The 11,801-nt window shown below is 39.8% G+C and overlaps 1 pseudogene; it reads right to left on the bottom strand.

The window, feature by feature from the left end:
• Nucleotides 1-10,201: 10,201 nt before the first annotated feature.
• Nucleotides 10,202-11,063, bottom strand: LOC131839687 (transcription elongation factor A protein-like 3; annotated as a pseudogene).
• Nucleotides 11,064-11,801: the final 738 nt, after the last annotated feature.

Genomic DNA, 11,801 nt, shown 5'->3' on the forward strand with positions numbered 1-11,801 from the left:
TACAAAGCACAGTGATTAGCATGTAGACATGAAGATACACAAAGACCCATACCCGATGGTATGCAGTAATGAAGCAGAAGTAATGGCAAAAAAGAGATCTTTTCATTCCTGCTACTGTAAAGCTGTGAATTTGGGCCATTTGCTTAATCCCTCCGGATGGGCCTCAGTTTCTACTTTCGTACAAAATAAGGTTGAACTGACACACTTCTGTGGCTATTTCTACTCTTATAATCAGTCTGAAAGTTCAGAGGAAAGAGTTTGCTGCAGGCTAAGTTTTGGAGGGAAGGCTTCCTGGAGGAGGGAGGACTTCAGCTGGATAATAAATACAGGATAGGAATTGAATCGCAGTAAAGACAACATAGTTTTAATTGGTAATCACGGCAGTGTGATTGTGGGTGATAAAGTCCAGGTGCAATAGCACGGGTGTGTGTGTGTGTGTGTGTGTGTGTGTGTGTGTGGAAGTTTTGCTAAGAGAACGCACAAGAAAAGTTTTGAGGAAATATGTTGCAGTTTGGCTATGATTCATCTACTCCCCACTTTTCTGGGGAAAACCCCCCCTCAAACTAAGAAACATACAGCACTCTATGAATGGACTGATTCTGGCAATGGTATTAATTGCTTGCTTTTGTAATTTTATAATTGCATTACTTATTTAATAGAATATGAAACTGAAAAAATCACTAACATTTTCCATTTTGGATTAATTTCATACAATAAATGTTATTTCTGTATTAATAAACCCCCTTAAGCACTGGATGATATTAAATGTCAAATAAAAAATAATTTTGTGATACAGAATTGGTCTTTTAGTCATCAAATATTGATTTGGCAACTACTATGTGCTAGGTTCTGTGGTACGGGTTGGGGCAGATATAAATAAATGTTCTCTGAGTGTAGTAACAAACGCTGGTTTTGGAAACAAGAATGACTCAATTACATAATATAAATACATCTTTCTAATAACTGAAGAGTGCTGCAATATTTTACTTTATCCCAAAAAACCTGGAAAAATATTTTTACATTATCACTGAATCTTTCTTGATATAATTATTAATTTCATCCAATAAATACATTTTTATAATTGTCAATCAGAATAAATAATATAACTAGTTTATAGAGGTGATCAAAGTTGTCATATAACTATTTCAATGTATTCATTTATTGGAAGGAAAGGAATTAAAAACTTTGGATGACTCATATATGTCAATGAGCTACTGTTTCCTCCTTTACAAAATAAAAAAGGTAACAGAATTCTGACATTACTTTTTGTGAGAAAATATACATCATACATAAATCAATGCCATTAAATTTCAGAGTGTTTGGATTTTCCTTGTAAAAATAAAAATGACAGTGGCAGGCACATACAATGTTAACTGTGATAATTTCTTCTTAGAGAAGAATTTATTAAAGGTGTTAGTTCTAACCAAGATAAGGTACTTTGACTTGTTCCTACATCACTTTCTTCCCAAACTTGTTTAGGGACTGCAGCTGTAATTCATTTCTCTGAATTAACAAAAAGTCCATTTTTTTCCTGCAAGTAATTAACTGTTCAAGTTCTAATTATTCAACCCAAGTGTTTAATATCAGCATCAGTAATGCTGGTTACTTGTGTGTGTGTTGGGAGAGGGAAGTGGATGCGATGGGAAGATGGGAGAGAAGGGTGACTTGCCTTTTGGGGGACAGAGATGGTGACTGAAGTGCATAATTTGCAAACCCTTAACCTAACAACAATGACAACAACAGTAACATTAACAACGTTTTTTGGTGTTTGAAGCACATAATTTGCAACCTCTTAACCTAACAATAGCAACAGTCACAGTAACCTTAACTGGAAAGAATTTGTTCAATTTCAATGGGATTTTTGGAGTGCAAGTATGTAGGAGCTGCAACATGCAGCACACATTGCTGGTTATGTATATGTAAGTTACACAAGGTACTTAAATTGGAAAATATTTAGCTTGTGCATTTTAAAATTTCTGGTTATCCTGTGTTTTAAATATTTATTCACCACATTAATAACATTAGCCAACTTCCCCTATGTCAAATTTCTCAGACCCTACTGCTGTCACTCTACAGGGAAAGCACCAACCCAATTTCTCAAGGCTTGAACAAAGGTTATACATTGCGTTGCATACTGAACTGCTCTCTGTACGCAGACTCCGGCTGGAGTGGAGTAGTGGCGCTGAGGGCACCGGCTAGGTAGGGACTCCTGCAGGCTGGGAGTGGGGGCTTGGGGCTGGATCAGGCTCCTGGGATCAGGACACGCGGGGCTTCCTGGGGCCATGACAACAAGGTGATGGATGCCACCTCTCCGGACCAGTGCGACTGCTCTGTCAGACCCCCTTCTGCAAGGGTGGGGGGCCCACCCAGTACTTAGCGCAGGTGGCCCCATGGCACGGCCAGCCCCTCTCAACCATCATCCGGGCTGAGGCCACGCCAAGAGATGATCCGCTCTCAAGGATCTGCCATGAAATAGCAAATGAGAGGACCTCGCTGTCTCCCTGCTTTGGGACTCAGCACAAGAGCTGCCTGAGGAGGTGGCCTCCCCAGCTTCTGTGAGTTGTCCCACACGGAGTCTGAAGGGGCAAAGCAGCCCCAGCCAGGACAAGCCGGAGTTAGGAAGCCGCGGCCTCGTAGCGGAGAGGGCTGCGTGCTGCGTGCACCACGTGGTGCTTCCTGCCTGCTACGTGCACCACGTGGTGCTTCCTGCCTGCTGCGTGCTGCGTGCACCACGTGGTGCTTCCTGTTCCGCACGCCGCTGGCTCTATTTTTTGGCTGAACGCGCCTGCGCGGAGGCTCAGAACCGTCTGCGACTCCCCTGCGGGGTGGAGGTCAAAGGCTTCTGACCTTCTCCATCTCCTTCTTTCCCGTCTTCCTATTTTGGGTGCTGATCTCCGCCCATTGCCATTGTTAGCTGCACTTCGAGTGGAGGAGAACCGGCCCAAGAGCGTGTTCTAGAGCCAGGACTTGGGTACTCCTTCGAGAGCGCTGAGAGCTCGCAACGGGCCCCCGGACTCCTGAAGAAGGTGACAGAGGGGACACCCACGTGAGGGCCAGACTGTCAGGAGCAGAGACAGCTGGCGAGGTCGACCTCTGACCCCTCCTGCGCGGCCAGAACGCTTCTCAGGCCAAAAGAACGCCAAACGGAGCCTCCTCTGTGATCCCTGGGGGATTTCAGATTTCTCGGCACCCGGTTGTATATGAGAAGGGAGGACAGACGTAGGCCTGAGCTTGTTTGGACGTCCATGCGGCCCCTTGCGGCGGCTGCAGCCACAGGTGAATTGAGGGCACCCATTGCACGGGGAGGTTCTCCAAGCTGCTTCTGCTTCTCTGCACTGGCAGCCTCGCTTCCCGGACACCGTGGACTCTGTAAAGCAGCGCTGCAATTCAAAAAAACCCAGTTGGAATGTAAAAAAGAAGTCGCTGCTGCCCCTCCACTGCAAATAGTGTTCAAGAGCGTCCGTACGTCACTCAGTATGATTTTAGATGTGATAATTCACAAAGAAAATCAACATTTCCCAAGTGTTTTCTATTTAAAAAGAAATTCTCTTTCAGTAAGATTTTAAAGAAGGGAGGAATCCTTATCTTCTGGTTACATTTTTTTCTAGTGAATGCAACATTTTAGCAACTTTTGCCATTCCTGGGTTCAAAGGAAAGTGCTAGATAAAAAGCCCTGGGTTATTGTGGCTGCTATACTGCCTTACATCTCTAGAGTCTTCCTTATGAAACTAGATACTAAGCATTTATAGGATTGTAGTACTGTCCTTGGTTTATGGATAGAGAAACCAAGGCTGAAGACTAAGGGACTCCATGATCATGGGATCACAGGAAGGAAAAAAATTCTCAAAGTGGCTGCTCTCTCAGTCATTCTGCTGATGACATCTAACTGCAGGAGAGAGAGAATGCCTTATGTAAATATGATAATGAGTTTATCTCCAAAGGGTTAATCAGTGATCTTAAGAGATTTTCTGACTAGGGGCGTTCTGTGTGGCACAGTAGGTTAGCATCTGACTCTGGATCTCGGCTCAGGTTATGATCTCAAGTATTGTAAGATTGAGCCCCAACAGGGGGCTTTGTGCTGGTCATGGTGCCTGCCTAACATCCTCTCTCTACCTTTCCGTCTGCCTCTGACCCCACTTAAAAAACAAAAACAAACAAAAAAACCACTTTTTTTTTTTTTTCCTGACTCAAACACACATTTTCCCAGACTCTCTTTTTCCAGCCAAATCCTGTGGCTGGTAGACATTAGCCCTAGTCATTACTTTTTATCAGGTACCACAGGAACAGTGTTTGGAGACTAAGAGTTTTCCAAGAGTTTAGGAAAATTTTGGAGAAAGGGAACAATGTATTTTGTTAAATATATGAAAAAAAATCACAGAATTTAATTAATAAATATTTAATTCATGGTTTACAAAATGTAGCATTACAGTATCTTGGCAAGTGCAGTCCAGCTCTTATGATTATGTGTAAATTAAAAATCACACTTTAATATCTGATATGGGTACATTTTAAATGTGTTTGTTGTTACATTAAGGATTTCAGAGAACATCCAGAGCTCATGAAGGACCTCCTTCCCAGGCCTACCTGGAGACAACTATTCATCTGTCAAATACCATCTTAAATGCCATTTCCTCCGAGAGACTGCTTATTATTCTGCATTTCTGCTGCTTCTAGGCTAAAGAGGTAAGCACTTGTTTCTCTGTGTCCTGATGATAATTTGTTCAGATCAGTACTGTAATAGTTTATTATAGTTTTCGATTATTGGTTGGTTGGTATGCTTCGACATACTGCCTGGATTTTTAGGTTATCAAGGGCAGGGACCACCTCCTACTACTCATCTCCTAGCATTGAGAACAGTGTTGATAATATGATAGGAGCCCCATAGTTGTTTAATGATTTAAGTTCTTTTTCCATGCAGATACCAGAGCATTTGAAATTCTGCCAGTACAGTTATACTTTGGGAGGGGGTCCACATATATTTTTTAAAAATACACATAATCTTACTTATATTGGATTGTTTTCCCTGGATTGCTGTGAATCTGTAATAGTTTTTTCCAGGACCGGGTAGACAAAGAATGTTTGAATTATTTTTGATCATTTAACTTTCTTCAAAGGATGACAAGTAGTCTGAAACTTCCTTGAAGTGCCTCACTCTGCCGTTCTCTTATTCTGTTTCTTCTTTCATCTGTTTCTTTCCCATCATTTTAGACCTCTCAGTAAAGGTTTTACTTAGAATCAATTCTCTTGAGAGCTTTTCCTATCTAAGAACTCTGAAGATTCAAGATTTTCTTTCATATAAACCTTTTCATAAATTACTCATTCTTCCTGGCTGTTTATTTTCTATATAAGTGGAGAGAAAAATAGAGACAGAACATGCTTATCCTCTTAATATTTTTGCATTTACCCACTCTTGATTAATTACAATGATATGCTGCAGATGTCCAGCATAAACTGCATCATTTAATGTGTAATTACACTTTTTAGATGAATTCCACATCTTATTGCTGTTATTTTCCATGGACTGGAGCAGTTATGTGCCTGAGCAGAATTAAGTTTCCATCATCCTGTGTCCTAGGATATTATGTCATGGAAGATGAAGAGTGAACTACAAACTAGCGTGAGGAGAAATTTTTCTTATGATAGAAAAAGTGGCACTTTGGAAATGTTTTGAGGTTCCTAAAACCGCCAAATGCCACTATTAACTCATATGAAAAAATAAACTCCATTTTACAGATGGTGAAACTGTGCACATGACTGAGTAATACTTCCACTAGAGGAAGGTTTTTCAAGAAATATTATATCATGTGGACTTGGTAACAAAATACTGTTATTATGCTTCAACTTTCTTTATAGGAGAATACTTATCATTTATTTATTTATTTTTTCAAGATTTTATTTATTTGTCAGGGAGAGAGTGAGAGCACATACAAGCAGGGGGAGCCGCAGGCAGAGGGAGAAGCAGGCTCCCTGCTGAACAAGGAGCTGATGGGGGACTGGATCTCAGGACCCTGGGATCATGACCTGAGCTGGAGGCAAACACTTAACCAACTGAGCCACCCAGGTGTCCCAAGAGAATACTTACCTTTTTAAGCCCATGAAAAATTTTAGTGTTCATATGGTAAAAGGGTTAAAAAATAATGTAAGGCTTAATTTTTTGGGCTTCATTTTAAACTTTATTTTTCAAATTGGCATAGAACTAATAAGATGGATGTGCCTTTTTTTTCCTGAGGGCAACTGTTATTCAAGACAAGACTGATCACATGTGGCTCAGTTTTTTAGAAATAACAGTAATCTTTTAAAATTGGTGGGTTTAATGTTGTAACAGTATCGCAGTTTTAACATCAACTCAAAAGAGTCAGTACAGTACCAGCTGTATCCAAATTCTTTAATTGAATTGTATACTCAAAACTTTAATTACAGGTTTTGGACATTTGTCTCCTTCCTGGAAATGTTTTTCTAATGGGAGTGATAAACCACTAAGTGCTTTCAAAGTTAAAAAGTTGTATATCAGAGTTCCTTCCAAATGCAGTACTTCGTAGGGCTATTTTATTGAAGTCCAAGGTAAATCCCAGAAAGAAGGATGAATGTTAAGATTTGATAGGGCAGAGCTGTAGGCTGAGAGTCAGAAGCTAGATAACGCAAGATCAGTTCCATAACTATACATACTTTGTGACTGACCGTGGACAGACAAGTCTTAAGCCTTATAATATCTGCTTCAAAGAATGACTGTGAATTTGATCAGATGATGTGTGAGAGGGCACTTTGAAAAGTACAAACAAATCTGAAACTCTTTGGATATTTTCCTGCTCTGCTACCCCAAGGTCTCAAGTTTGACCTAAGATTGAAGTATTTTGTTAACCCACAAAAACATATTTCGAAGCACATCTTTAGACTCAAATATATTGTATAATATACAATACACAGACTCAAATACGAATGTATTAACCTCAAATACATGATATATTCTCTCTGGATTATTGAATTCATTTCTGTTCATCCAAATGACTTCAAAAATAGATAGCAACATCGCTGTCATTTATTGAGGTGACTTGCCTCCTAATATTTAATCACCCACTAAAACTCTGAGGTACTATAACTACCTGCATTCTTATTTTTTTTTATTCAAGTATAATTAACATTAGTGTTACATTAGTTTCAAGTATACATATGATTCAACAATTCTATGCATTTCTCAGTGCTCATCAACATACGTATACTTTTTTTTTTTTTTTTAAAGATTTTGTTTATTAATTTGTCAGAGGGAGAGAGAGCACACAGCAAGGGGAGTGCAGGAAGAGGGAGAAGCAGGCAAGGAGCTGGGCTCCTGCTGGGCAAGGAGCCTGATGCAGGGCCCCATCCTAGGATCTCGGGATCATGACTCTTGTGGAAGGTAGATGCACAATTGACCAAGCCACCCAGGTGTCCCATAAATGTACTCTTAATCCCTTTGTATATTTCGCCCCCCACACTTACCTCCCCCCTCAAAACCACCAATTCTTATTTAGGAGTCTGCTGTTTTGTCTTTTTTGTTTTGTTTTGTTAAATTCCATATATGAGTGAAATCATATGGTGTTTGTCTTTCTGACTGACTGATTTACTTAGAATTATACCATCCATGTTGTTGCAAATGGCAAGATTTCATTCCTTTTTTATGGCTGAGTAATATTCTGGAAGTAAGTAATTCTGAGTAATATGGAAACAATCCAAGTGCCTATCCATAAAGAAAATATGACGTGTATACACACACACACACACACACACACACACACACGTACACACATGTCACATTTTCTTTATGGATGGACACTTGAATTGCTTGCATAATTTGGCTATTGTAAATAATCCTGTAGTAAAAATAGGGGTGCATATATCTTTTCAAATTAGTGTTTTCGTATTCTCAGGGTGAATATCCAATAGTGGAATTACTGGATCCTATGGCCATTCTTTTGTTAAATTTTTGAGGAACCTCCGTGCTGTTTTCCCTAGCGGCTACATTTCCACCAATAATACACAAGGGTTCTGTTTTCTACACATCCTGTCCAACGTTTGTTATTTGTTGTGTTTTTTATTTTAGCCATCTGACGGGTATAAAGTGATACCTCATTGTGTTAATATATATTTCACTAATGATTGGTAAGGTTGATCATTTCCTGTTCCTGTTGGCTGTTTGTATGTCTTTGAAAAAAATGTCATGACTCGACATTGAGGACCTGAATGATCAGGTCCTCTGCCCATTTTTTAACAAGAATGTTTTTTGAGTGTTGAGTTATGTAAGCTCTTAATATGTTTTGGGTATTAACCCCTTGTCATATATATTACTTATAAATATCTTCTCCCATTCAGTAAACTGCCTGTTTTGTTGATGGTTTCCTTTGCTATGCAAAAGCCTTTTCTTTTGGTATAATACCAATAGTTTGATTTTGTTTTTGTTTTCTTTGCTAGAGGAGACATATCTAGTAAAAATGTTTCTGTGGCCAATTATCGGCATTTTTAAGAAATTAGAATGATTTCTCAGGAAAAACGGGATGTAAATTTTCTTGTGATATAAGCTGGTGTGAGTTTTATCTTCAATCCCATATTACCTGCTGATCATTTTTATTTTATTTTAGAGAGGGCGAGAGAGAGGGGAGGGACAATGAGAGAGGGAGAGAAAGAATTTTAAGCAGGTTCTATGCCCACTGCAGAGCCCTATGCTGGGCTCTGTCTCACAACCAGGAGATTATGACCTGAGCTGAAACCAAGAGTTGGATGCTTAACTGACTGAGCCACCTAGGCACCCTACCTACTGTTTATTAGAACTTTCATTGGGATGTCAGGGTTATTCAAATTTAAGATGTTTAAATCTAGACTCATTATTTTTCTTCTAGATCGGTTTCTTTGTCTTACATCATGATTTTAATTAAGTAGATTTTATTCTACTTATGTTCTCAAGCCCAAAACCTAGGGTCATTTTACATATCTCCTTTTCCCTATCCCACTGCAGTTTACTGGTAAAGAAATTGCCAATTATAGGGGCACCTGGGTGGCTCTTTTGGTTAAGTGTCTGCCTTCAGTTCAGGTCATAACTCTGGAGAACCGAATCAAGCCCCACTTCAGCCTCTCTACTCTGTGCAGAGCCTGCTTCTCTCTCCACTCCCCACCCCACTCCTGTTCTCTCTCTCACATACTCTGTCTCTTAAATAAGTAATAATCTTAAAAAAAAAAATTGTCAATCAAACAATAAAATTGGGTCTCAGAAATTTGCCCCCATAACCATATTTTTAGTCACAAAGCCAAACAACTGTCCATGTAGTAGCCTTTACCTTGGTATCACTACCACCAGCTACTCCTTATCCAAGACCACCTATCACATTGAAATCACTTATTTTCTAAAAATAATAACTAAAAAATGAGTAGCTGTGCTACTTCTGTGCTAAAATAGCCACCATGGCTTTTCTGGCCCATATACTAGAATCCAAACTCCTTATCAAGACACACTGTCCTTTATTCATTTGCCTTGACATACATTTCTGGTCTTACTTCCTGCTTCCATGTCTTGTATCTGTCTCACATTCATTAAATTAGAAATTTTTCGGTGCTTCTGTATTTCTTTTCTTTTTTTTTTTTTTTTTTTTAGAAATTTTATTTATTTATTTGACAGAGAGAGATCACAAGTAGGCATAGAGGCAGGCAGAGAGAGAGGGGGAAGCAGGCTCCCTGCCGAGCAGAGAGCCCGATGAGGGACTCCATCCCAGGACCCTGAGATCATGACCTGAGCCGAAGGCAGCGGCTTAACCCACTGAGCCACCCAGGAGCCCAGGTGCTTCTGTATTTCTGTATTTTTGTTCTGGCTTTTATCTCACTAGACATTCCCAGTATTTCTTGCCTTAAAAAGTCTCATTCATTCTTCAGACTTAGCTTATGGTCTCTCTTTATTGAGTCCTTCCCTTCCTTCCTCCCTCTCTTTCTTTGGTTCTAAAAACTTATTCTTTATTGTTATCTTACAGTGTACCATGAACATTTCTTCCATGCACGTGGATGAAATTCCCTAGGGAAAGATAGAGAACACTGTTGCTGGATCCAAAGGCTTCTGGCAGCAAGAGCGACCCCTACAGCAAAATATCAGGTTAAGATTAAAGCATGTAGCCTGGCAAATGCCTGCCAGGGAAAACAGGGTCAGGAATATTCCCTTTAGATAAATTAGAATTGAAGACCCAAGTCATTATAGGTATGGGATATCATGTAAGCCTCTTTGGCCCCAACCTCTGCCCCTCATTCCTCTGATATCTTGTTCCCTCTTGGGGTGAAGGAATTTCATACATCTCTCTTCATCCAATGAAAACCATCTGTTTTCTATTTTTTCTTAGCTCTTCCCGTATCTCCACATTCCGTTGTCATCTCCATACTGCCCAAGTTCCTTTCCTGTAAGTCCTCCTGATAGTCCTTGGGGGAATCCTCTGTCCCCCTCTCCATTTTTCTATTTGTTTTCCTGGGTATATAATATTTAGGTGGGCATTTATTGTAAGCCTGCAACTCACTCTCAACCTTTGCCAGGGATTCTAGCTTGCCCACACTGGGTGGTTTTCCTTCATTTTCGGACTTGCCCTGCTTTCTTGTTTTCCCATATCTACTGGTTGTTCATCTTCTGACTGTCTTTCATTCTGGAGCTTTCCTTTAGCCCTGGCTTCCCCTCCAGTTCCAGCTTTTCTTCCTCATCTGATTTTCCTTCATCTTCAGGCTCTACTACATCTTCTGGCTTTCCCTGGATCGTCAGCTTTACCTTCACTTTCTGTAGAGTTTTATCATGTTGAGATTTTCCCTTCTTTTCCTGTCTTGTAGGGATTCTGGAAAGGTTCTTCCTCCTTTTCTAGCCTTGGAGAGTGCTAGGGACAGACACACTGCCCTGTGGGGACCAGGGCAGGCCTGCCCCTCTTCAGGCTCATCAAAGCCCATTCACCACTTGCCTGTGGCCTGGACAGTTCATGAACCTGGTTTTCCTTGGGCAGGGGGAGTAGACTGTGCAGGAATTGGGACCACAGGGTGTGTGAGCGGGCTGTTGAGTCTTTGGTTTTCTGTCTATACATGTTTCTTCTAGTAGACTAATATGTTTTGAAAGATGAGACTCAAGAGATTTACTCCCTGATAATTGCAGCATAGATCATCATATATAGAAATGTTTGCAAAATAAATAATTGAATTAATGATGTATTTCTGAATACACTAGAAATTCATAGGACATTTAGAAACATAGCTTATTTTAATAAAGTCTGGACATATTTGTACACTCAGTAATGTTATTTAGATATAGGAAGCTTAGGACAATTTTGTTGTTTTTCTCTCATTCTGCCTCCCAATCTGCATACATTGTAGTTTTACCATCTACAAAGCAGGAGAGTAAAACAAATGCTAAAAAAAATAAAAACAAATTACAACTTAGGATGTAGAAAGTAACCCCCAACCTAACAATGTAAAAAATCTAGATAACATACAAAATCATGATTTAGGGGGAATTTGTTAGAAAGCTGGGGATATAAGTTAAAGCAAATTCACTCAGTTCCTTAGTTGCCTCTCAGAGGAGAAAGAGGACAAAACAATGGTTCTGTCTTGACAGAATGAAGGTGATAGAGGTGACTACCATAGAAGCAGGTATAAGGAAATCCAGTGAAAAATTCCCGATGATAGCATGAGAAGCTATGCTGCCTGTTTCCCAGAAAAACTGGTGAAAACTGTATTTAAAACAAACAAAAACATTTAAAATCTCTGTAAATGGTCCTAAGGGCAAATAGCAAGTGAAGAAACATCTATTCAAGAACATCAATGAA

The sequence above is a fragment of the Mustela lutreola genome, chromosome 8, assembly GCF_030435805.1.
Source record: "Mustela lutreola isolate mMusLut2 chromosome 8, mMusLut2.pri, whole genome shotgun sequence".
In the NCBI taxonomy this organism is placed as follows: Eukaryota; Metazoa; Chordata; class Mammalia; order Carnivora; family Mustelidae; genus Mustela; species Mustela lutreola.